The sequence below is a fragment of the Cervus elaphus genome, chromosome 4 (assembly GCF_910594005.1).
Source record: "Cervus elaphus chromosome 4, mCerEla1.1, whole genome shotgun sequence".
Lineage (NCBI taxonomy): Eukaryota > Metazoa > Chordata > Mammalia > Artiodactyla > Cervidae > Cervus > Cervus elaphus.
Genome location: NC_057818.1, coordinates 9,058,075 through 9,076,386, shown reverse-complemented (window position 1 = coordinate 9,076,386; position 18,312 = coordinate 9,058,075). Strand labels below are relative to the sequence as shown.

At 41.2% G+C, this 18,312-nt stretch overlaps 1 long non-coding RNA gene across 1 annotated transcript in view; it reads left to right on the top strand.

The window, feature by feature from the left end:
- LOC122691544 overlaps window positions 1-9,583 on the top strand; it is a 29,790-nt gene extending 20,207 nt beyond the window's left edge. Inside the window, exon 3 of the long non-coding RNA XR_006340438.1 lies at window positions 9,269-9,583. This is a non-coding gene — a long non-coding RNA (uncharacterized LOC122691544). The remainder of the gene's footprint in view (window positions 1-9,268) is intronic.
- The last annotated feature ends 8,729 nt before the right edge of the window (window positions 9,584-18,312 follow it).

Here is an 18,312-nt window from a genome sequence, read left to right as displayed (position 1 = left end):
ATGACCAAATGAATACCTGAATCATATAATAACTAGGGGGAAATTAGAAATCTTTCTAGGACAAAGGGAGTATAAGCCATTGCCATTTTCTGAGAGGAAACTGAGAATTGAGGGCTGAAATATTCCTTAATTGCAGAGCAGTTCTAACAGCAGACTTTGACCATACCCTTAATATGGGCCATGCATTGTACAGAGTATGTCACATGAATTATTATACTTTATTCCCATCAGAAACATCTGAGGGAGTATTCTTATTTGCATTCAGCAGATGAGAACATCAAGGCCTCAAGGAGTTTGACTGACAGTCTCAAGGTCACATGATAGTAAATGATGGAGTCAGTTTAAACACAAGCTGTCTGACTCCAGAGCCAACACTTGACACCCTAATGACTTTGGTTTACTCTGATGTTTAATTCAAGAAAGCTGAGACTGTCCCCTTCCACAAAACATTTGATGCCATACAATGAAACACAGCAAGGCTGAGTACTGCTGCTCTGCAGCACTGCCCAAATATCACATGATCCTCATCACATGCAACTCAGACATACCTGTAAATATATAATCTCCACATTCCAGTGTGAGGTGTACCATCAAGCAGAACGCAGTCAATTGTCAAGCAGATGGCCCTAGCAATTGAGAATTAAACCATCTCTACAAGGTATAAATAAATAACAACATGGAAAGAAAGAAGTTTGCTAGATGCAAGATGCCAGCTGTAATTTCAAGAAAATGTTGATTGCATGCTTCAGGAACTATTTCACAAAGCCTTGCTCCAATACAGATTTTCCTTGTAAGGTAGCATGAAAAAAAAGAGAGAGATTTTTATTTTTACTTGGTGTTTATTGTTTCTTCGTCAGCAGCTGTGCCGACGTGGTGTTGATTATGCAGAGAAGAATTATTTTGATTATTGACAGTTGGCATTCTTCTCATAATTTGGAGTTCTTCATCTCAGAATTGTTTCCTCACCTCCTCTCCTGTCTGCACATGAATAAAAATCTAAAAGCACTTGCCAGGATTCTTCCCCAAAGCAGCTGTTAGGAGGAACGTAGTTGAAAGTTCAGATGCAATTTGATTTTAAACTCTCCCTGCCGTTTATTCCTTTCTTTGAGCATCACTTCAGAGCAGTGGAGCTTGTGGGGTTCATCACAAGTGTCTGAAAGGCCTCTCGAAGGGACGCCACACTCTTTTGTGGATTGCCTTTCCCCTTCACCTTTGTTGGCGGGATGTCCTGTCTTTCCTTGCTGTTCCATTCAGAACTGTACGCCTGCAGATTACCAGTTAAAGTTGGCCAAAATGAATAGTCTGTGCTACTTTCCATATTTTTTTTCCTCAGAAAAAGACTGCTTGAAAAGCAAAAGTGATCTGAAGATCCCCTTTTTGGGTAATTTCCACTTGGTGTTTGTAACAGATTCCTTTGGTGTCTCATGTCAAATCTCCTTACCTATCTGTTTAAGCCTGATTTAAGACAAACCACCTCTAGCACTCTCTCCCTGGAGGGAGTTAACACCCCTGAGGACAGCCTTCCATTTAGGGGGTCAGAAGTCAGTGAAAAATGACCGAGCTCCTCCTCCTGTGGGAGGGAAGTTCTGAGAGGCATTTTAGCTGCTTCTCAGAAATCCTGGAAGATTCAAGCATACTATCCACATCAATGACCCCAAATACTTCCTTATGTTGGCTTTTTCTCTTCCTTAGCACGTTCCTCTTAACCAGGGTCGTGCACCCAAATCCTTGTCTCAGGCTCTGCTTTTGGGGAACACAAAATGAAACATTCTGTGAAAAAAATTTTTTTCCCCATTGCATTTCTGTATTACCATCTTGCTGTTCTTCTCCATTTCTTTTGTTTTGGAGTAAGTAATAGAGTCTATTCTTTAAAAAAAAATGTAGAAGTTATATAGATACATTAAAAATATTCTTTCTCTCCTTATATATATATATTTAAAGTACATGTACAAATGTGTATGTGTATCTTTAATTTTTGCATCTCTTTGTGGGTAAAGTATATTGTAGGCAGAACTGTCTTGGGTCAGACACCTGGGGTTGAATTGCAGCCCTGTAGCCTTCCAGTCTTCTGAACTTGGGGTAGTTATTTACTCTTCCTCAGCCTTAGCTCCCGCCCCCATAAACTGAAGTGGGCATATTTATAGGGCTGTTATGCATATTAACTGGCATTGTGTGAGTGTAACACACTAGCATGGTTCCGAGCACTTAGCAAGCTCTTCGCATATCTTCTCTGGTAGCTCAGCTGGTAAAGAATCTGCCTGCAATGCAAGAGACCCTGGTTCAATTCCTGGCTCAGGAATATCCACTGGAGAATGGATAGACTACCCACTCCAGTAGTCTTGGTCTTCCCTGGTGACTCAGATGGTAAAGAATCCACCTACAATGTGAGAGATTTGGGTTTGATCCCTGCATTGGGAAGATTTCTTGGAGAAGGGAACAGCTACCCACTCCAGTATTCTGGTCTGGGGAATTCCATGGACTGTATAGTCCATGGGTTCGCAAAGAGTTGGACACAACTAAATGACTTTAACTCACTAACATATCTTAGTGATTATTATAAAAAACAAGACAAAGCAAATTCCTCTGTCACACTGTACATTCTTGCCCTACTTTCTGGGGAGGAATGGAATGGGGGCAGGGAGGAAACCGTTGTGTCTGCTGTATATCTTTCCAAAACTTTTTCTGTGTTTGCACAAACTTAAAAAATGCATATGTATATGCATTTTTGTATATTTAATTTATCTTTTATGCTTGTGGGACCATAGTATACATACTCTTCTGCAATTTAACATCAGATCTTGAACATTCTCCTATGTCAAAATATGTACATCTGTTGCATTAAAAAATGGCTGTATGATACTGTTTTGCATGAATGAACCCATTTGGGAAACTAATTTTATGTGTCAACTTGACAGGACCATGGGATGCTTAGATATTTGCCAAACATTATTTTGGGTGTTTCTGTGAGGGTATTTTTGGAGGAGTTTAACATTTAAATAATTAGAGTAAAGCAGATTGCCCTCCCTCATGTGGGGTGGGCCTCATCTAATCCATTGAAGGTCTGAATAGAACAAAGGGTTGATCCTGTCCTGGGAAGGGAGAATTTCCTCCAGTCTGATTGCCTTCAGTATGAGACATCAATATTTTTTCCTGCCTCTGAACACAAACTAAAACACTCTTCCTGAGTCTTGAGCCTGCCTGCATTTGGACTGGAGCTGTACTATCAGCTCTCTTGGGTCTCCAACTTGCTAACTGTGCATCTTGGGACTTGTGAGCCTTCATAACTGCATGAGCCAATTCCTTATAATAAAATAGCAAAGTCATCACTTTGCCAGCAAAGGTCCATATAGTCAAAGCAGTGGTTTTTCCACTAGTCATGTATGGATGAGAGAGTAGGATCATAAAGAAGATTGATGCTGAAGAATTGATGCTTTCAAATTGTGGTGCTGGAGGAGACTCTTTAGAGTCTCTTGGATTGCAGGGAGAACAAACTAGTCAATCCCAAAGGAAATCAACCGGAATAGTCATTGCAAGGACTGTTGCTGAAGTTGAAGCTCCAATACTTTGACCACCCGATGTGAAGAGCTGAATCACTGGAAAAGACCCTGATGCTGGGAAAGATTGAAGGCAGGAGGAGAAGGGGTGACAGAAGATGAGATGGTTGGATGGCATTACCACCTCAATGGGCACGAATTTAAGCTAACTCCAGGAGATAGTGGGGGACAGAGGAGCTTGGCATGCTGCAGTTCATGGGGTTGCAAAGAGTCAGACACAACTTAGCGACTGAACAACAACAATAACATATATCTATGTCTATACTGTGTGTGTTCTACTGTGCTTAGTTGCTCAGTTGTGTCTGACTCTGCGACCCCATGGAGAATAGCCTGCCAGGCTCCTTTATCCATGGGGATTCTCCAGGCAAGAATACTGGAGTGGGTTGCCATGCCCTCTTCCAGGGGATCTTCCCAACCCAGGGATTGAACCCAGGTTTCCTGCATTGCAGGCAGATTCTTTTCTATCTGAGCCAACAGGGAAGCCCAAATCTATACATGTTTGTAAATTAATAGGGGAAACATTCATACATTACATAATTAACAGGGGAAAGGGCAAAACAATGGTGTATTAGCCAGGCTTCTCCAGAGAAACAGAACCAATATGTACATACATGTTTGAGGGAAGCTGGTAAGATGACTGTGGTCTTGTCATGGAGACTCTTTGACTTTTTTAATTCACCAGAGACTTCCCCATTCCCACCAGCGCCTTTAAATAGATCAGCTTTCTTGGACTCAGTCTTCCTTCTTGATTTCCAGGCTCACAGCCTACTGTTTAAGGATACAGTCCCCAAGGATGTCGTGATGATGCAGGATAAAGTCACTCTCAGGAGGATAACAGTCCTGGCTTCAAAGCTGACCCAAGGGAGCTGTTAGAACAGTGCTCTCTGGAAGTTCCTGTGCCATCTCTGAAGATCTGAGACAACTAAGAGTCAGATGGGTTTTCATAACCTCTTAGCAATATCCAGGTCCTTCAATGTAGTGTTTCTGAAGGCTGTAGGCAGACTACCCAAACCCAGAACTTTTTTTTTTTTTTTTTTTTTTTTTTTTTTGCCCGCCGCGGACCCGAGAGCGTCACTCACGAGACCAGCTCCGTGGACAGACCTAGCGGGCCCGTTTTGGGCAACCCAGAACTTTTTATCTGTGATTTTACATCAAAAGCACTTTGTTCTAGACATATTTTTATGTCCAGCAGCAGCAGCGGCCCTGAGCATGGAGGTCTCCAGCTCCAAGGAAGGCAAAGCTTAAAAGGGGACAATGTGCAGTTTAGGATTTCCCAGCTTCTCTCCTACCTGGAAGTAAAAGAAGATTCCTGGTGTTGGATGCTCTGTACTGAGGGTCTTCAGGATGGAGTGGACTCTCCTCTGTTGAGTGGCCCTATTTTGATCTACAAAGCCCGGCATGAGCTTCTATGGCTCTCAGGAACCAGCTAGTCACACAAGTTCTGCCTCTTGGAGGCCACAAGTATAAAGAAAGAAGAACACTGAAACAAGTCAGATGTCATGCTTCTGTTCTATTCCATTCTCCTCTCTTCTATTCTCTTCCACTCCATTCTATGCTGTTATATTTAATTACTAGACATTCTAGTCTGTGAGGTCTCATTCCATTTGAACTTGGGACTTTTTATTCTATGTTATTCTGGTTCATTCTATTCCATCTCATCTCTTCCCACTCCATCACATTCCATTCCATTTTACAGGTGTGTAGAATGAGTTCTTGCCTAATGCAAGGGATTTTATTAGATGTTACTAAGGCTCTGTGTGTGTGTGTGTGTGTGTGTGTGTGTGTGTACACACATGTTTTGAAGGGTAGTTTTCAGGATATCATTATAGTAGACAAAAATTCCGTATTTCTTGCACCTATAAGAATTTTCAGGAGGCAGTCTTAAGTGAATTTGAAATATTACAAAGTAAAGATTCACCTGTGCTTCCCACGTGGTGTAGTGGTAAAGAATATGCCTGCCAATGCAGGAGACATGAGATGAAGATTCCATCCCTGGGTCTGGAAGATTCCTGGAGAAGGCAATGGCAACCCGGTCCAGTGTTCTTGCTTCAAGAATCCCATGAACAGAAGAGCCTGATGGGCTATAGTCCATAGGTTTTCAGAGAGTCAGACACGACTGAGCAACTAAGCATGCATGCACAAAGTTTACCTAGAGAGCATTGGTACTTGCAGTGAGTTAAGGAGAATTCAAGGTGTTAAGTCCCGTATGTTTCTTTTCTAGTGATCTGTAGGTGATCATGTTTATTAGCAATGCAAATCCTGTGGTAAATTAAGATGAATTTCAGTCTATATTTAAAAGTTTAAAAGGTGGAAGACCCCAAATTACAAAAAGAACCATAAAGTGAGTGAGTGTGTGTGTGTGTGTGTGGGTGTGCTCAGTCATGTCCAACTCTTTGTAACCCCAGGACTGTAGCCTATCAGGCTCTTCTGTCCATAGGATTTTCCCTGCATAGGTACTAGAGTGGGTTGCCATTTCCTCCTCCAGGTGATCTTTCCAACCTAGGGATCGAACTCGTGTTTCCTGAGTCTCCTGCATTGGCAGCAGATTCTTTACCACTGAGCCATCTGGAAATCCTGTAAGGTGAATAGAGAAGGTATATGCTTTCAAATGTATTTCTCAACTGTCCTTCTTCAATGTTGGCTGCAATGTGGACACTGACATCTTTTTGTTTTTGTTATTTTTCTTGGAAAGTCAGTTATTCTGGGAATAAAATATGTCCTCAAGAGATAGTCTAGTGTCATTGTTAGTAAGATCATGGGCTTTTATAAAGAACTGAGTTAGAAGATCAGTTCTACTAATTCTAGCCATATGAACTAGGGTGTGTTCCTTAAGCACTTGGATAATAGTCTCTTTCATGGTGTTCTTGAAAAAAATTAAATGAGATAATGCATATGGAGTGCTTAGGGTCATATTACTGATATTAAGTGGCCAATAAATGTCAGTTATTAGTTGAAAAATAGGGACAGTATAATACTTTTGGGGATGTTTTTGAGGATAAACTGAGATGCTTATAAAGCATTGAAGTCAATGGTAAGCCCTCAACTAGATGTTCAGATCATTGACACCATTGTTTTTGTTATTACATCTTATCTGTACAATATGGATAATATAATTAACTTAGTATAGTTGTAAAGATGAATTGAGATAATGTGTGTGAAGTATATTTAGTGCTGTGCCTGGCACAGAGGGAGAACCAAATAAATTTTAAACTACTGGGGGACAGGAATTGTGTTACTTACACTGAGTACCCCAGCCTCATGCTTGACACATAAAAGGTATCCAATAAGTATTTTGTAAATAAATGAATGAATCACTGTATTATAAATTAGGTTCTATTCTACCGCAAATGTAAAAGGAGATCTTGGAAAAATGTTCTGGTCTCCTTTAGAATCTGATGACCCCTGAAAAATGAGGAATAAAATAAACCCGAGGAGACAGGATGTTCCCAAACTCTGAGATCATCGTCCTAATCCCCTACATTAGAAAGGTCTTTATGGTTCACAAAGAATGTTCACATCCATTATGTCATCCAATATAAAAAAAATTAAAATAAAACAAGCAAGAAATGTCCTTAGGGTCGGCCTGGACAAGGAACTCAATCTCTTACAAATGGTTTAAAGCCCCCTCTGTCTCCCTACAGACATTGCTTATAGAAAACTTCAGGCACAGAAATGCTACCCAGCTTGATTTAGCTTAAAGAAACCTTTTGTGACCTTATAAACAAACACAGCCCAGTGGGAACTCAAGTGGAATTTCAGAATTTTGAAGATGAGCTGAGAGAATTTGCTCAGAAATGGGGTATATTAAAACAGTCTCTACCAAAGGAGTGAAACAATAAAGAGATTGACTCAGAACAAAAAGGCTAGTCCTGCTTATTGGTGAGCAGTGAGCTCCTGACTCATTAGAACTATTGACTGTGGCAATAATGTTTGGGAACATTGCAGTCTCATGAGCGAGCTTATAATGATGTTCATCTCGTGTGGATGGACGGCCTTACATAAACTCTGACTGCTCGTGGAAAAGAGCTTCTTATCCTTAAAGTATGCTATGGGCAAGGCTGATTAAAAGACGTTTTTATGAATGTAAATGTCAACTTTGAAATGCCTGTCCTCTGATATAGTGCCGTGTGTTCATGCACGCATTGGGTAAATGCGTTTCGACCTTTTGTCCTGAGTGAGTGGGTTAGGCTAGTTGGTTAATTGAGTCATTGAAAGAAAGACAAGTGCTGTATTGGTCGAGGTCCCAGCAAGAAACAGATGGTTCAAATGGAGTTTCAAATGGAGGGACTTTATTGACCAAGGTATGAGCAGGGCTGCTCCCAGATAAGTCAAATGAATAGACAAAAGGACTGAAGTATGAGCAGGGTTACAAAGTAGGGACAAGGGGTTGTGAATGAGGTCCCTAGACACTAGCCATAAGAAGCTGTGTGAACCCCTCAGGTGTACCTAGCATTAGGGCAACCCAAAAGCTCACAGGAGCTGTGATCCTGGAAAAACAGATCCCATCATAGATGCGGGGAAGCAGGGAAGAGGCTCTGGCCTCTCTCCCGTCTCTCGCTCTGGTTCCCTGCAGGTATTTCCCAGGGTCAAACCCATCTGGTTGCTAGCAGGTGAGGGAACCTGGGAAGCAGTCTGCTGGGGCTCCCAGGGACAGAACATGACACAAAAACATGGGTCTTGGGGTGAGTCATACCATCTTTGTCACAACTACTCTTTCTGCCAGTGTAGGGTCAAAGCTGGCATAGATAATGAGGAGATGAATGGGTATAGCTGTGTGTCATTAAAACTTTATTTACAAAACAGTGGGCCAAATCTCCAGTTACAGTTCACTGACCCTCAGCCTTAACCTCAGACTTATCAGAGAATGGTTTATATATTGACTCCAGCATAAGCTCAGTTACTGAATTCCTGGGTAGCAGCAGGCAACAGCAGCAATGTCCTCATTAACTCTTTCTGGCAGGGACCTATCGCCACTTGGTTTCTGCCTTGGGTATCGTACAAGTTGAAGCAATTGCCCCACACAGGCTTAATGCACACCAGAGAAGACTTTGGTGGAAGCCTTCAGCACACTTGAAATGAGGACATAAATAATTCAAGTGAATCCATAAATGATTCAAGCTTGTTCCAGTAGTGTGTGCGTGGACATAAGCGTGCGTGTTGTGTTCTGTGTCATGAGCAAAAGGGCAATGTTAAGACTCTCATATGGATCAGTGGGCAGCTCAGAGGCGCATAGTCTATCTCCTCGTTAAGCCAGTGGACTTTGGGGAGATGGGAGCAGAAGTAAGCAATGACTACCCCAGTAAGAACAAACAGAGGCCTTTTATTAAAAAGCCTGTTACAGCAGGGGAGTCAACCACCATCCCTGGTGTTTGGCAAAGACTCAGGGGCAGGCAGGGGAGAGGGAAAGTTTTATAGTGAGAAAAGGGAAGGCTTCAGTGTGTTCTGATTGAAGGCTGTCCTCCTGGGGAGGCTGGGGGCAGACCAGCTAGGAGCCGGACATCCTAGGGGCTTGGTTTGGGAACATATTTGGCTTTCTCTCGTTGGTCCTGAGTTGGAAGAGAAGGCAAAAATGAGAGAAGCTGGCATCATTGACCAAGTCCTGCCTGGTTTGGATTGATTGCTAACAAGTTTGTGGTTTGGCCTCCCAGGCTGGATGTTCAAGTGGTATAGCTGGTCTGGCCATTGGCTGTTTATATATTCAGTCTCTCTTACAGGTTAGTGCTGACCGTCTTTCCTGGCTCTGTCTCCACTTGGATGTTGTTAAGACAGGAAGAGCATCTCAGCAACCAGCTCCTCTGCTCTGTACCAACTCACGCGGGCCTCCATGGCCATGAACATTTTCCTTACTGAGACTCACAGTGGATCTCCAGTTGCCCAATTATCACAACACTGACTTAGTGTTACCAGGAACAGCTATGGCCTCATTCTCTGAATTCCCCTAAAAACAAGTATACTATCAAGGGTGAAACAGATCACCAGTCCAGGTTGGATGCATGAGACAAGTGCTCAGGGCTGGTGCACTGGGAAGACTCAGAGGGATGGGATGGGGAGGGAGGCGGGAGGGGGAATCGGGATGGGGAACACATGTAAATCCATGGCTGATACATGTCAATGTATGGCAAAAACCACTACAATATTGTAAAGTAATTAGCCTCCAACTAATAAATGAAAAAAAAAAACACCTCACTCTTATGTCAGTCCTTTTATATAAATCTCACATTCTTCCCTTAATGACCTCATCCTTGACAGCATAATCTCCTTGTTCCTCCCCAGGTCTCCCCATGAGGTGGACCCAACTAGGTCATGTACGCATGCTTCTCCAGTCATTCCTTACCTCATTTGCATATAGTTTGCTCATAATTTTATCACCTCAAGAGACATTCTTGAGCCAGGATGACCCCATGTGGAGTGTACCTAGTGACATCTCCATTCAGGCCTAAACAGCTGTGGTCAGTTTCCTTCTGTATCCAGTTTCTCTATTGTAGTGTAGGTAAAAGATTGCACATCCTTTCACAGGTCTGTGCATTTTTTCTTCTTGCCTCAGTTCTTCCTTCCTACAAGATTTATCTCTTTCCTGCATTTGGCTGGATTGAACAGTTTGTCATGAATTTGCTAAATTACTGGATGCCTTTTCTTTCTTCTAAAATAAAATGTATAACTCCCCAAATTTAGTTTCTGATCACTTCTCTCTCAACAGCCACTACCCTCTTTGCTCTGAATCAGACAAGCCCTGTAGGTAGTCTTTGTGTGTGTGTGTGTGTGTGTGCGCGCGCATTTGTTCACCTGAGTCAAATGGCAACATTCTTTTTCATAGACTTGCAAACCCTTGGAGCTGAAAGGGATCTCAGAAGTCAGGTTAATATTCTCCAAATGGGATACATAACGCTGGATGGTTATACATGGTGATGTTGGCTAAGCATTTCATGTAATTTTAGTTGTTGTGTATTTATTTTAATCTATTAGAAAAATTTATGTAATTGTTACATTAAACTACATGAGTTCATAAACATTACTGTCAAGGATGAGGTTGAGTCATATGGTATCTTAGAAACTTATTGTTCTCCATGTATATGAACTGCAGGTACTGACGGGTAGTACCTAGATATGACTAAGATCATGAAAGTAGAATTTTTGGAAGCACCAATCTGCTCCAACCTCCCCAGGGCTACACAAGAGGAAATGGAGTCTTTGAAAAGAGACGGGTTCTATCCCGGGTCCCTCGGCTTGATAGACGCGGAGCTGGAGTTAGATCAGGTCCAGATTCCCAGCGTTCTTTCGTTCAGTTCCCAGAGACTCCTCCTTAGAAACTGTGAGCTCAGCTGCAGAATGAAGACCATGGTCCATAATGGCTCCTGGGGGATGGGTTTGCAAAAGCACAAGAAGCTGGACAAAAGCCTATTCTAACTACATGGCAAATTACCTGAACAAGTCCAAGAGCCTCATTTTCAGAGATTAAAAACTGCTCGTTTATTGGATCTAGAACAACTGAAACTTTGCTGGATAACAAGGTAAATGAATGCATTGCACCATTCACCGCCATGGAGGCCCACAAGCTGCTGGTTGCTCTGTGTAATGGGAGATTCAGAATGCAGTTAATGGGTTAGTGTAGTTTTTATTGTAAAGGCAAACTAAATTAAACTGATAGTTTTAATTAAATTTGAATTGGCTGTGATTTTACTCAGTTTTAAAGGCCACTTGAGACACTAGCGTTGCACTTAAAATCTAGTGTTGTAATTAGTGACATCTACATTTATTATAATGGTTACTGCACTTTATTGAATTTATTCAGGGGTAAACAAAAGCTCAGCATCTAAAGAGCGTGGATTCCAAGCTAGGTTGGCTTTGGGAGCCTGTTTTGTTTCTGTTAGAATGTCAGGTGATGATGCTGATCTTGGAAAGGGAGGTCTGGGGTTTAGCCCTCCAGCGGCAAGCTTAACATCATGGGCTACCTCAAACCAGAACTGTCCCAAAATGCTATACTTTTTACTGTATTGTTTTTTATCTGGAAAATCCAAATTAGGTGTGTGTTTGAGCATCCCTCAGTCCTCCAATTCTAGAGTTCAAGGTCCATTAGTCTAGATTTGAAGACACCATCAAGCAACCATTAATTTGATCTGGAAATCATAGAAGCTTCGTGGCAGCTCCAGGAAATGTTAGCAAGGGAAGGTGCTGGCTTCTGGGGGAGAGCCGTGCCTGGGTGGCTCAGTATTGTCTACTGTCCCAGACAGAACTGGGCCCTAACAGGGGGTTCTCATAACTTGGATGTGTGGAGGACCACCTGAGAGGCTTGTTGTAACGCAGTGTCAAGGCTTCATCTGTAGAGGTTCTGGTTTAGTAAATGCCCGGGGAAAACCTCATTTTGAGAAAGTCTGCACTAAAGTGTTAATTCAGTCTAATGAAATCCTCAAAAAGACGCCTGATTAACAGAAGTGGGAGTATCTTCTCAGAGGGTCACCGTGTTACATACTCTGTTGTGAGGCCTGTGTGGTAATGGTCACTTAGAATTGTTTGGTAAGAGTGAGATTAAAGCAAGGATTATATTTTTAATTAAAAATTAGTAAATGCTTATAAAATAATTCAGAAGTGTATAACATAAAAGAGGAATTACTCTTAGTCCAGTCAGTCCTCCCCAGGGGCAAATAGCTCACTGTCTGGTATGTTCCTTCTGGAGAGAGATTTGCCTCCTCTTTAAAGCATAGGTATAAGTAGATGCTTCTCTACTAGATCGCCCTACTTGTTACTTTGTTCTGTGTTCCAAGGGATTTCCTCGGCTTTGTCTTTTTATGTTCTTTGTTTATTCCTTTTATGTACCATCCTATTCTTGTTTAATGGATATAAAAACTTTCTCAAGGTTTTTGAAGATAACAGGTGTTTTTTTTTTTTTCTTTTTTGGGTGTACTATCTCAATTTTCTCTGTTACCGCATTTCTCGTTGTTTTTCTTGATCTTTTTCTGGCAAGTAGTAAGCATAGTGCTTCCCTTTTTCATATATGAGAATGGAAGCAAAAGGGAACTCTGAGTGTGGAGGGGGCTGCTTGACTATCAGATTTCTCTTCTGGTACAACAGGCAAGAATCTGGACTGTTTGCTTTGGGACTCCTAATGCCAACACGTGGAGTGCTGTCCACATTCAAACTCACTCTAGCTGCCCTGTTTTTCTTTTGTTTATTCAACATTTTTAGAGGAAGAGTTCTTGCTATTGTTATTGCTGGTTTTTTTTTTTTTAATTTTTATTGCAGGTAAACATTTGCCTTTAGGACATTCTGAATATCCGATGTGTAGAACTTTAATTAATCCCACTTTCTTCCTTCCTGTTCTCATTGATGTTCATGAGTTCCAAACCTCACTGGAACTCTCTCTTTTTAAGACAGAGTGGGCAAAACTCAGTTTTTCAGGAGCATAACACATATGCTTACTAACCAGTCTAAAATTTGAACAAGTTGATTGTTAACAAACTAGTACTAGTAAACAAACCTGGGTTTTTTAGTAGGGACCAATACTTGGATGCTTCTGCATTATTCAGATGAATTTTAGGTTTGAATCTTTAGAAACTGTGTCTGTAAAGAGCAGTGAGCTTTGATCAAAGATGAAACAAATCTGAATCATTTGTGTCTGATTCCTTCACCCCAAACTCATTGACTTGGAATTTATAGGACTTGACTCTACTTAATGACAATCAATCAAACAACCAAAAAACACACGCACACACACACACACAAAGAAAAACCCCAAATTCAATGAACATGAATGCAACAGGAAAAATTTTGTGATTTCTTTTTAATCAATATAAATTCAATTACTTGTATTCCTGTTTTCAGTGTCATCTTCTGGAGAATTGAACACCAATTTCAGAATTCCAGAGTTTGTTCACAAGAGGTATAATAGTCAAAATATTTTAGACCTTGATAGGGCCTTAATGTATTGGTAAAAAATGAAGGAATCCATATTAGGAGGAAATTAAAAATTTAGGCTTTGAATTTAGGTAGGTCTGGATTCTCATCTGCGTTGACTTAAAGGTGATACTGTTGCTTCTCATATTCTGCTAATGTCAGAACTAATCACATGACTCTATCCTCTGTACATGACTGCAGGAGAATTTGAGAAATATGAGACCACACAGACTATTTGGGGAGCTCTCTTTGGTAGGTTCAATCATCGCCATTATCAAATCCAAAGAGATGAAGTACCTTTTGTTTTGTCTACAGAAGCAGTCCAGTTATAGGTAGAGTTATGTTTTGAAGCAAGATAAGGAGTTTTGAGCCACAGTTGAGGACTCTGTTCGCAAGTCTTTTATTCTATGTTACAGTTAAACTTAGGTTCCCAGAAGTTGAGCAATCTTCTCAAGATGCAGGATGAATTAGGAATAGAGCTGAATTTTATTCTTTCTGCTTAACCTCCCTGCCTGTCTTCTCCTGGAGATTTCTGTAATATCTTTTTGTAATTATTTCTGTGATGTTTTTCCTCCAAATTACCAACTTGTTTATTATCACCTAGAAAGAATAAGTCTTTCAGTGAAATGTATGAGCATGTAAATTTTATGATAATGAGAAACACTTCCTCCTAAAACTAGGATAGAGCATCTGGAAACATAAAATTCATATTAAAATGACTGAAGAGACGCCCCTCCTCCCAATCAAAGTAATTAAAGCCTGGTTGCAAGGATTTGTATTAAGATTAGGAAATGCTTCTTTAGGTTATGTTGTGGTGAAATCTTGTCACAATAACAAAACAGTCTTCTAACATGTGGATGAACTCGGGGCTTCATTGTTGAAGAGCATTCTTCCTCGCACTATGAGTCTGAACATTATGTGTCAATAAAAATGTGTGAAGTTAGTGGGGACTATCTACATACTAGGTTGGCCTTCCATTTTGGTGGTTGAAAAATGGCCACAGATTCTTTAACACACTTCCCAGGGAAAAGTGGGTTTCCCCTGAGAGAACAGCTCTGTGGCTGCTTAGACCAATAGGCTGAAAGAATATAGTGGAAATAGGCCCAGGCTAAAGCAGTTTCCATTTTATGTCTCTTAAAATACTCATTCTGGAATCCTTAACCTTCATGTGGAAAGACAAACCCTGGGAGAGAGAGGGCTCCAGCTGTACTCAGCTCTCTGGTCACTTCTAAGGCACCAGACATGGGGAAAAGAAGCCATCTTGGACATAGACCCCTTCAGCCCCAATTGCTGTACATAAAGCTGCGTGGGTCAGAGACAAAGTACCTGCTGAACTTTTTCTGAATTCCTGGCCAATAAAACTGTGAACAAATAAAATGGTTGTTTAAGCTGTCAACTTTTTTTTTTTTAAATAATTTTATTTCCCATTATGGCTTATATTTTTGTTGTTTCTTAGTTGCTAAGTCATGTCTGACTCTTTGCGACCCCATGGTTCCTCTGCCTGTGAGATTTCCCAGCAAGAATACTGGAGTGGATTGCCATTTCCGTCTCCAGGGGATCTTTCTGGCCTAGGGATCGAACCTGCGTCTCCTGCATTGCAGGTGAATTATTTACCACTGAGCCTCCTGGGAACCTCTATAGTTTATCATAGGATATTGAATATAGTTCACTGTGCTGTACAGTAGGACCTTGTTTATTCATTCTGTAAATAACAGTTTGCATCTGCTAGCCCCAGATTCCCAATCCATCCCACCTCCAGCCCCTTGGCAACCACAAGTCTGTTCTCTATGTCTGTGAGTCTGTTTCTGTTTCATAAAAGTTCATTTTTGTCATGTTTTCGATTCCATATGTAAATGATATCATATGGGATTTGTCTTTCTCTTTTTGATTTACTTAGTATAATAATCTCCAGTTCCATCCATGATGCTCCAAATGGCATTATTTCATCATATTTTTATGACTGAGTAGTGCTTCATTATATATATGCACCACATCTTTTTTATTTATTTATCTGTTGATAGACATTTAGGTTATTTCCATCTCTTGGCTATTGTGAATAGCTAAGCTATCAACTTTGGGTTGCTTTATTACATAGAAATTGATGACTGGTACATCTCTTACCTATGATTCATATCTAGTTTTGAGTTTAAGCTCTGGAACTAGCCTGCTTGGGTTTAAATCTGATCATCAAGTCTTAGTAGTCATGTGATCTCAAACAAATTATTTTAATTCTCTGCTTCAGATTTTTCATCTATAAACTTAAAATACTGAAATTCATCTCGTAAGGTAGTTGTGAGGACTAAATATGTTAAATATGGAACTTAAATCAATGCCCAATAAATACTTATTCAGCAATACACCGAGTACCTACTAAGTGGCAAATACTGTTCTCAGCAGTTCAGTTCAGTCACTCAGTCGTGTCCAACTGTTTGCAACCCCATGAACCGCAGCACACCAGGCCTCCCTGTCCATCACCAACTCCCAGAGTTTACTCAAACTCATGTCCATTGAGTCAGTGATGCAACCCAGCCATCTCATCCTCTGTCATCCCCTTCTCCTCCTGCCTTCAATCTTTCCCAGCACCAGGGTCTTTTCTAGTGAGTCAGCTCTTCGCATCAGGTAGTCAAAGTATTGGAGTTTCAGCTTCAACATCAGTCCTTCCAGTGAATATTCAGGACTGATTTCCTTTAGGATGGACTGGTTGGATCTCCTTGCAGTCCAAGGGACTCTAAAGAGTTCTCCAGCACCATAGTTCAAAAGTATCAATTCTTTGGCACTCAGTTTTCTTTATAGTCCAACTCTCACATCCATATATGACTACTGGAAGAATCATAGCCTTGACTAGATGGACCTTTTTTGGCAAAGTAATGTCTCCTCTTTTTAAAATGCTGTGTAGGTTGGTCATTAACTTTTCTCCCAAGGAGTAAGCGTCTTTTAATTTCATGGCTGCAGTCACCATCTGCAGTGATTTTGGAGCCCAAAAAAGAAAGTCTGACACTGCTTCCACTGTTTCCCCATCTATTTGCCATGAAGTGATGGGACCAGATGCCATGATCTTAGTTTTCTGAATGCTGAGCTTTAAGCCAACTTTTTCACTCTCCTCTTTCACTTTCATCAAGAGGCTCTTTAGTTCTTCACTTTCTGCCATAAGGGTGCTGTCATCTGCATATCTGAGTTTATTGATATTTCTCCTGGCAATCTTGATTCCAGCTTGTGCTTCCTCCAGCCCAGTGTTTCTCATGATGTACTCTGCATATAAGTTAAACAAGCAGGGTGACAATATACAGCCTTGACATACTCCTTTTCTGATTTGGAACCGGTCTGTTGTTCTATGTCCAGTTCTAACTGTTGCTTCCTGACCTGCTGTTCTAGGCTTGGGGCATCAGTGAAAAAAATAGGCAGAAAGTCCTGGATTTTTATAACATTTATCTTCTTTTTTTTTTTTTAAGATTTTTAAAAAATGTGGACCATTTAAAAAATCTTCATTGAATTTGTTATAATATTGCTTCTGTCTTATGTCTTGGTTTTTCAGCCCTGAGGCATGTAGGATCTTAACTTCCTGACCAAGGATCGACCCACGCTTCCTGCATTGAAAGGTGAAATCTTAACCACTGGACCACCAGGGAAGTTTGCCATATACATCTTAAATGAACAGATGAGTAAAACCCAGAACTCATGGAATCAAGGGCCTTCTTAGACTCAGGATGTTTCAGTTAAATGGTGTTCCTTTGTCACATTTCTGCACAGCTCTGCTTTCTTATGTGAATAATCTTTGACTATGGTGTTGGTTCAGAGAAGGCAATGGCACCCATCTCCAGTGTTCTTGCCTGGAAAGTCCCATGGACAGAGGAGCCTAGTGGGCTGCCGTCCATGGGGTCGCACAGAGTCGGACACGACTGAAGTGACTTAGCAGTAGCAGTAGCATGGTGATGGTTAAGTCACTATCATAGTGATTTTGGTGACTTACAGGGGTGATCAAAAGCAGCCTTCGAAAGGAAAGCGGCTGTGTAACTACGGACAACTGAACTCTCTGAGTCAGTTTCATTATCTGTAAAATGGACTGATGATACTGAAAGCAGTTGAAGGTCTCCCCTACCTCTGATGACTTGTGTGTGACAAGAGGCCACCAAGAGGGTGTGGGGAAGGAAGTAAGAGTGCTTTCTCTGTTGGCTAAAGTGAGGGGATTAGAGCCATTTGGATATTTTTTTCTAAACTTGGAATTTGTGTCCATGGTCTGATGTCTAAGTGCAGTTTCAGGGACAATAGAAAAGCATATTTAAAGAATGATTTGGAAAAGGTAAGGCACATGACTGCCATGCTGCAGAGTTATTTGCATGTTAGGTGGCCATGAAGAGCATGTTTGCACCACAAGAGGCTCCTTCATTCTCATGCTCAGGCATTCAGCACACAGCACTCTCCATCTCTTTCTCAAATTCACATGCCTTTTACAGCAGGGCAGTCATTCTGATTTATTGAAGTTACCAATACCTCTGCTTGGAGCCTCACGAGCTGGTATTTTCATTTATTCATGCATTTGTTCTATGGCCGTGTGCAGTGCAATCCTTTACTGCTGGATATACACAGGCGACTGTAATGTTTTGTGTTAATTGCACCAACAGAAGTTTGCTTAAGATTCCATAAGAGCTGGGGAAAGAGGCTTTGGCCAGGCTAGGAAGCTCAGGACAGGAGTCAAGGACATCTGTTGTTTTTGTCTTTCCAGCACCCCTTCCCTTCTTTGTAGGCAACGGGCTTCTTTCTAGTGAAGGATAAATCCTACGTGTTCTAAGTGGGACTGACTCAGCAACCCCTGGTATGTGACCCAGACACATAAATGTCTCCCCTAGGAATTTTACGACACAGGCATTGGCAG